This window comes from Anastrepha obliqua, unplaced genomic scaffold (assembly GCF_027943255.1).
Source record: "Anastrepha obliqua isolate idAnaObli1 unplaced genomic scaffold, idAnaObli1_1.0 ptg000151c, whole genome shotgun sequence".
Classification (NCBI taxonomy): domain Eukaryota; kingdom Metazoa; phylum Arthropoda; class Insecta; order Diptera; family Tephritidae; genus Anastrepha; species Anastrepha obliqua.
In genome coordinates this window covers 75,001-82,500 of record NW_026562243.1, presented here as the reverse complement: position 1 = coordinate 82,500, position 7,500 = coordinate 75,001, and the positions used below count along the sequence as shown (strand labels likewise).

The window sequence follows — 7,500 nt, the reverse complement described above, 5'->3', positions numbered from 1 at the left end:
CAAAATAATTCAAGTATTTTAATTATTTTTAAATATATTTTTATTAATATTTTTTTTTATTAAAAACTTGAAAATTTTCGGCTTTCGCCTTGAACTTAGGACCGACTAACTCGTGATCAACCACTGTTCACACGAAACCCTTCTCCACTTCAGTCCTCCAAGGTCTCATTCGATTATTTGCTACTACCACCAAGATCTGTACCAATAGCGGCTCCATGCAGGCTTACGCCAAACACTTCTAAGCACACTATTGTACCCTCCTACTCACTAAAGTTTCAAAATTTATAAATCAATCGAAATTGTTTTATAAATCATCTACTTTAGCGGTAATGTATAGGTATACAACTTAAGCGCCATCCATTTTAAGGGCTAGTTGCTTCGGCAGGTGAGTTGTTACACACTCCTTAGCGGATTACGACTTCCATGTCCACCGTCCTGCTGTTTTAAGCAACCAACGCCTTTCATGGTATCTGCATGAGTTGTTAATTTAGGCACCGTAACATTACGTTTGGTTCATCCCACAGCGCCAGTTCTGCTTACCAAAAGTGGCCCACTGGGCACATTATATCATAACCTCAACCTTCATATCAAGAAAGGTGAGGTTCTTACCCATTTAAAGTTTGAGAATAGGTTAAAATCGTTTCGACCCTAAGGCCTCTAATCATTCGCTTTACCAGATAAGATTATTTTATATAATTTTTAAATGCACCAGCTATCCTGAGGGAAACTTCGGAGGGAACCAGCTACTAGATGGTTCGATTGGTCTTTCGCCCCTATACTCAATTCTGACAATCGATTTGCACGTCAGAACTGTTTCGGTCTTCCATCAGGGTTTCCCCTGACTTCAACCTGATCAAGTATAGTTCACCATCTTTCGGGTCACAGCATATATGCTCAAGGTACGCTCCAGTTAGAGGTATAAATAATAATAAATTATCATTATACATAACTATATGGAACGCCCCGGGATTGAATTAATTGACTATTTATTAAAAAATAGACTAAAAATTAATCCCATTATATTTAAGTTAAGTTAATTATGCCATTAAGTTTAATATAACTCAATGACTTGCACATATGTTAGACTCCTTGGTCCGTGTTTCAAGACGGGTCCCGAAGGTATCCTGAATCTTTCGCATTGTTAATCATATAAATGCATACAAATAAATATTAATATCATAGATATTAAATTTTTTGTAAAATTCAAAAAATGAATTTTAGCATTATATATAATAAAATCTATCAACACTTTATCAAATCATTAGTATTTATTTTATGTTAATATGCTTAAAAAGCAAATTAATTTAAATAAACTTAATATCACCAATGATCTTTTGATAAATACTTTATTATGTTAATAGATTACAATGTCCTTATATGAAAAAAATGCACATTATTTTTTTAATTATTTAATGATGAATTTTTCATAATGGATATTCAGGTTCATCGGGCTTAACCTCTAAGCAGTTTCACGTACTATTTAACTCTCTATTCAGAGTTCTTTTCAACTTTCCCTCACGGTACTTGTTTACTATCGGTCTCATGGTTATATTTAGTTTTAGATGGAGTTTACCACCCACTTAGTGCTGCACTATCAAGCAACACGACTCTTTGGAAATATCTTTCTAGTAATCATTAACGTTATACGGGCCTGGCACCCTCTATGGGTAAATGGCCTCATTTAAGAAGGACTTAAATCGTTAATTTCTCATACTAGATATTAAGATATTCCATACACTGCATCTCACATTTGACATATAGACAAAGTGACTTAGTGCTGAACTATTTTCTTTTCGCTCGCCGCTACTAAGAAAATCCTTGTTAGTTTCTTTTCCTCCCCTCATTAATATGCTTAAATTCAGGGGGTAATCCCATATGAGTTGAGGTTGTTTTAATATTCTTTTTTTATCTTCTCACAATTTAATAAAAAAATTATATCATCTTTTCATCTCTATTTTTCTTTTCTCCTTTTATATATTGTAAATATATAAAAATAATAATAATGTAAAATGAGGCAATCCTAGAATAAAAAAATTAATTTTTATGCTAGACATTCCTCCTTTTAATTACATATATAAATTATTATTTTATATATATATATAAATAATATGAAAATTTTTTGTAAAGAATACTTAGATTCAATATTTTCATCATTTCATTTTATTTGAGAGGATTTTTTTTTTAAAGAATATATAATAAATAAAATTCATTATATATCTTTATTTTTTTTGCTATTAATATTATGAATTATTTAAAATCCAATAATATACACATTTGCTTAAATTCAATTATTTTTATAAAAGAATAAGCAACTTATTTAGCATAGTCTTACAACCCTCAACCATATGTAGTCCAAGCAGTACTTTAAAATTGAATTTAATGTACATAACAGCATGGACTGCGATATGCGTTCAAAATGTCGATGTTCATGTGTCCTGCAGTTCACACGATGACGCACAGTTTGCTGCGTTCTTCATCGACCCATGAGCCAAGTGATCCACCGCTTAGAGTATTTTTTTATTTATTTTTATTTATAACAAATGTCAATTTTTTTTTGCATATATTAATTGAAAGAGTAAAATTAAATAATATTAATAATATATAAATTGATTTTCTTTCAATAATATATATCAAATATATTTAACTCTAAACATTTTTATTAAGTTGCGAATGTCTTAGTTCAACAATAATACAGTGGTGGTATTTATTATGATTCAATTATTTTGTATTTTTTTAATCATTTTATGTATATATAATAATATAATAAATATATACCACTTTTGTTATTGTGAACAAATTAACTTATCATTCAATCAAATGAATAATAAGTACAACTTTTTATTTTCATGTTTAAAGGTTTTTAAAAGAAAAAAATAAGAAAAAACATTACAAAATGTACCATCATATATTATATTTAATATGATATAATTGATGGATCACAAATTGAATGAAAAAGAATAAAAAGAATTATGGATTCAAAATAATTATATAAATTTTTTTTTTTTTTCTTTTTTTTTTTTTTTTTTTTTTCTTTTTGTTCGTTTGTTTGCTTGTCTGTTTGTTTGTTTGTTTGTTTGTTTTTCTTACGGATATGGAACACAATAATGATCCTTCCGCAGGTTCACCTACGGAAACCTTGTTACGACTTTTACTTCCTCTAAATAATCAAGTTCGGTCAACTTTTGCGAAACAACCGTGACACACGAGGCGTCACAGTGATCACGTCCGGAGACCTCACTAAATAATTCAATCGGTAGTAGCGACGGGCGGTATGTACAAAGGGCAGGGACTTAATCAATGCGAGTTAATAACTCGCACTTACTGGGAATTCCAAGTTCATGTGAACAGTTTCAGTTCACAATCCCAAGCATGAAAGTGGTTCAGCGGTTTACCCGGACCTCTCGGTCTAGGAAATACACGTTGATACTTTCATTGTAGCGCGCGTGCAGCCCAGGACATCTAAGGGCATCACAGACCTGTTATTGCTCAATCTCGTTACTGCTAGACGCAATTTGTCCATTTAAGAAGCTAGTGTCCTTATAATGGGACAAACCAACAGGTACGACTCCACTTATATAAACACATTCAAACACTTGTACATTCAAGATGTACGCATGAAAGAAGGCTATATAAGTTTCAACATCATAATCCTGAAAGCATCTATTTAATATATTTGAGTCTCGTTCGTTATCGGAATTAACCAGACAAATCACTCCACGAACTAAGAACGGCCATGCACCACCACCCATAGATTCGAGAAAGAGCTATCAATCTGTCTTACACGCTTATGTTCGGACCTGGTAAGTTTTCCCGTGTTGAGTCAAATTAAGCCGCAGGCTCCACTCCTGGTGGTGCCCTTCCGTCAATTCCTTTAAGTTTCAGCTTTGCAACCATACTTCCCCCGGAGCCCAAAAGCTTTGGTTTCCCGGGAAGCGACTGAGAGAGCCATAGTAGTAGCTACACCCAATTGCTAGCTGGCATCGTTTATGGTTAGAACTAGGGCGGTATCTGATCGCCTTCGAACCTCTAACTTTCGTTCTTGATTAATGAAAACATCTTTGGCAAATGCTTTCGCTTAAGTTAGTCTTACGACGGTCCAAGAATTTCACCTCTCGCGTCGTAATACTAATGCCCCCAAACTGCTTCTATTAATCATTACCTCTTGATCTAAAAACCAATGAAAGTAGAACAGAGGTCTTATTTCATTATTCCATGCACAAAATATTCAGGCATTTGGAGCCTGCTTTAAGCACTCTAATTTGTTCAAAGTAATTGTACCGGCCCACAACAACACTCGATGAAGAGCACTGAAGTAGGTTTAAATAGGAGGAATATATAAAAAATACATTGTATTAATTATATATAAGAACTCCACCGGTAATACGCTTACATACATAAGGTAATGTACATACCACAATATATAGTTGTACTACCCGTATGAAGCACAAATTCAACTACGAACGTTTTAACCGCAACAACTTTAATATACGCTATTGGAGCTGGAATTACCGCGGCTGCTGGCACCAGACTTGCCCTCCAATAGGTCCTTGTTAAAGGATTTAAAGTGTACTCATTCCAATTACAGGGCCTCGGATATGAGTCCTGTATTGTTATTTTTCGTCACTACCTCCCCGAACTGGGAGTGGGTAATTTACGCGCCTGCTGCCTTCCTTAGATGTGGTAGCCGTTTCTCAGGCTCCCTCTCCGGAATCGAACCCTGATTCCCCGTTACCCGTTGCAACCATGGTAGTCCTAGATACTACCATCAAAAGTTGATAGGGCAGACATTTGAAAGATCTGTCGTCGGTACGGGACCATACGATCTGCAAGTTATCTAGAGTTCAACCAATTTAACGATCAAATGATCGCTTGGTTTTAGTCTAATAAAAGCACACGTTCCATAAGGTCCGTGTTTATATTGCATGTATTAGCTCTAGAATTACCACAGTTATCCAAGTAACTGTTAACGATCTATGGAACCATAACTGATATAATGAGCCTTTTGCGGTTTCACTTTTAATTTGTTTGTACTTAGACATGCATGGCTTAATCTTTGAGACAAGCATATAACTACTGGCAGGATCAACCAGAATAATATTTTTATTTATATATATTTTTCTTTGTTTTTCATATTTGAAAATTTCATAAATTACGGTGTATATAAAAAGTAAAGGGGCGACCCCCCTTTAGCTTTTCTTATCAAAATTCAAAAACCGTTTTTTATGAAAAAGAATTTTCGTTCTCTATATTATATATTTTATATAAAAATATAAGAACGATATTTCTTCTTAATATTTGTCAATTTTCAAATAATTTATCATTCTTAATAACATTTTACTTTTTTTTCAAATGCATTTTTAATGTAATAATTTCATATATTACATAATTTTTCTCTTTGAATTGAAATTAATAATTTCATAATTCTATTTTTTAATCATAAATATATATGATTGAAAAAATTTTCTCCTCTTTTCCTTTGTTTAAAATTTAATTTTTCTTATAAATTTTTGTTTTTCTTATTTTTTTCTCTTCATCATCTGTTTAATTTCCTGTATTTATATACAAGAAACAAACAGTTGAGGATAATTTCTATGTAATGCTAGTATAGAATATAAAATTTTGAATTCAAAAATTTATTTCTATTTAAACTAACTATAGAAAACCAGGAATAAAATACAATAACACCAATATGCCATAACATGTTAGTATAGAATATAGATTCTTCATATATGTATATATATTCGAAAATTTTTTCTATTTAAACTAACGTATGGAAAACCAGGAATAAAATCATAATATTACCAGTTTAATATGGCTCAAATTCGAGTTTCATATAGTTATGATTCGATTTATATGCTTCAATATCATTGGTTAGTTAACTTTTGATATTTTCATATTATATCACATGCCTTCACCGTGAGTGTTTTTTGCCATGCACACCTCACATTGTCAAAAATGTATGGGAAAAATTCATTTCAATACATTTCAGTTTGATTTGAAATGTCTTTATTATATATTTTAATGGCAATATGCCAAGGTTATATTCCATAAAATGTTAGTATAGAATATAGATTCTTCATATATGTATATATATTCGAGAATTTTTTTCTATTTAAACTAACGTATGGAAAACCAGGCATAAAATCACAATATTACCAGTTTAATATGGCTCAAATTCGAGTTTCATATAGTTATGATTCGATTTATATGTTTCAATATCATTGGTTAGTTAACTTTTGATATTTTCATATTATATCACATGCCTTCACCGTGAGTGTTTTTTGCCATGCACACCTCACATTGTCAAAAATGTATGGGAAAAATTCATTTCAATACATTTCAGTTTGATTTGAAATGTCTTTATTATATATTTTAGTGCCAATATGCCAAGGTTATATTCCATAACATGTTAGTATTAGAATATAGATTCTTCATATATGTATATATATTCGAAAATTTTTTCTATTTAAACTAACGTATGGAAAACCAGGCATAAAATCACAATATTACCAGTTTAATATGGCTTAAATTCGAGTTTCATATAGTTATGATTCGATTTATATGCTTCAATATCATTGGTTAGTTAACTTTTGATATTTTCATATTATTTCACATGCCTTCACCGTGAGTGTTTTTTGCCATGCACACCTCACATTGTCAAAAATGTATGGGAAAAATTCATTTCAATACATTTCAGTTTGATTTGAAATGTCTTTATTATATATTTTAGTGCCAATATGCCAAGGTTATATTCCATAACATGTTAGTATTAGAATATAGATTCTTCATATATGTATATATATTCGAAAATTTTTTCTATTTAAACTAACGTATGGAAAACCAGGCATAAAATCACAATATTACCAGTTTAATATGGCTTAAATTCGAGTTTCATATAGTTATGATTCGATTTATATGCTTCAATATCATTGGTTAGTTAACTTTTGATATTTTCATATTATATTTCACATGCCTTCACCGTGAGTGTTTTTTGCCATGCACACCTCACATTGTCAAAAATGTATGGGAAAAATTCATTTCAATACATTTCAGTTTGATTTGAAATGTCTTTATTATATATTTTAATGGCAATATGCCAAGGTTATATTCCATAAAATGTTAGTATAGAATATAGATTCTTCATATATGTATATATATTCGAGAATTTTTTTCTATTTAAACTAACGTATGGAAAACCAGGCATAAAATCACAATATTACCAGTTTAATATGGCTTAAATTCGAGTTTCATATAGTTATGATTCGATTTATATGCTTCAATATCATTGGTTAGTTAACTTTTGATATTTTCATATTATATCACATGCCTTCACCGTGAGTGTTTTTTGCCATGCACACCTCACATTGTCAAAAATGTATGGGAAAAATTCATTTCAATACATTTCAGTTTGATTTGAAATGTCTTTATTATATATTTTAGTGCCAATATGCCAAGGTTATATTCCATAACTCTCTATTTAAACTAACGTATGGAAAACCA

At 31.0% G+C, this 7,500-nt stretch overlaps 2 non-coding genes and 1 pseudogene across 2 annotated transcripts in view; all 3 read right to left on the bottom strand.

The window, feature by feature from the left end:
• LOC129252114 (large subunit ribosomal RNA) overlaps window positions 1-1,889 on the bottom strand; it is a 3,986-nt gene extending 2,097 nt beyond the window's left edge. Inside the window, exon 1 of the ribosomal RNA XR_008583265.1 lies at window positions 1-1,889. This exon is cut by the window's left edge and continues 2,097 nt beyond it. This is a non-coding gene — a ribosomal RNA (large subunit ribosomal RNA).
• Window positions 1,890-2,331: 442 nt separating this feature from the next.
• Window positions 2,332-2,512, bottom strand: LOC129252094 (5.8S ribosomal RNA; annotated as a pseudogene).
• Window positions 2,513-3,102: 590 nt separating this feature from the next.
• LOC129252102 (small subunit ribosomal RNA) lies at window positions 3,103-5,093 on the bottom strand. Its single transcript, XR_008583254.1, has one exon. It is a non-coding gene; the product is annotated as a small subunit ribosomal RNA (ribosomal RNA).
• Between the last annotated feature and the right edge of the window lie 2,407 nt (window positions 5,094-7,500).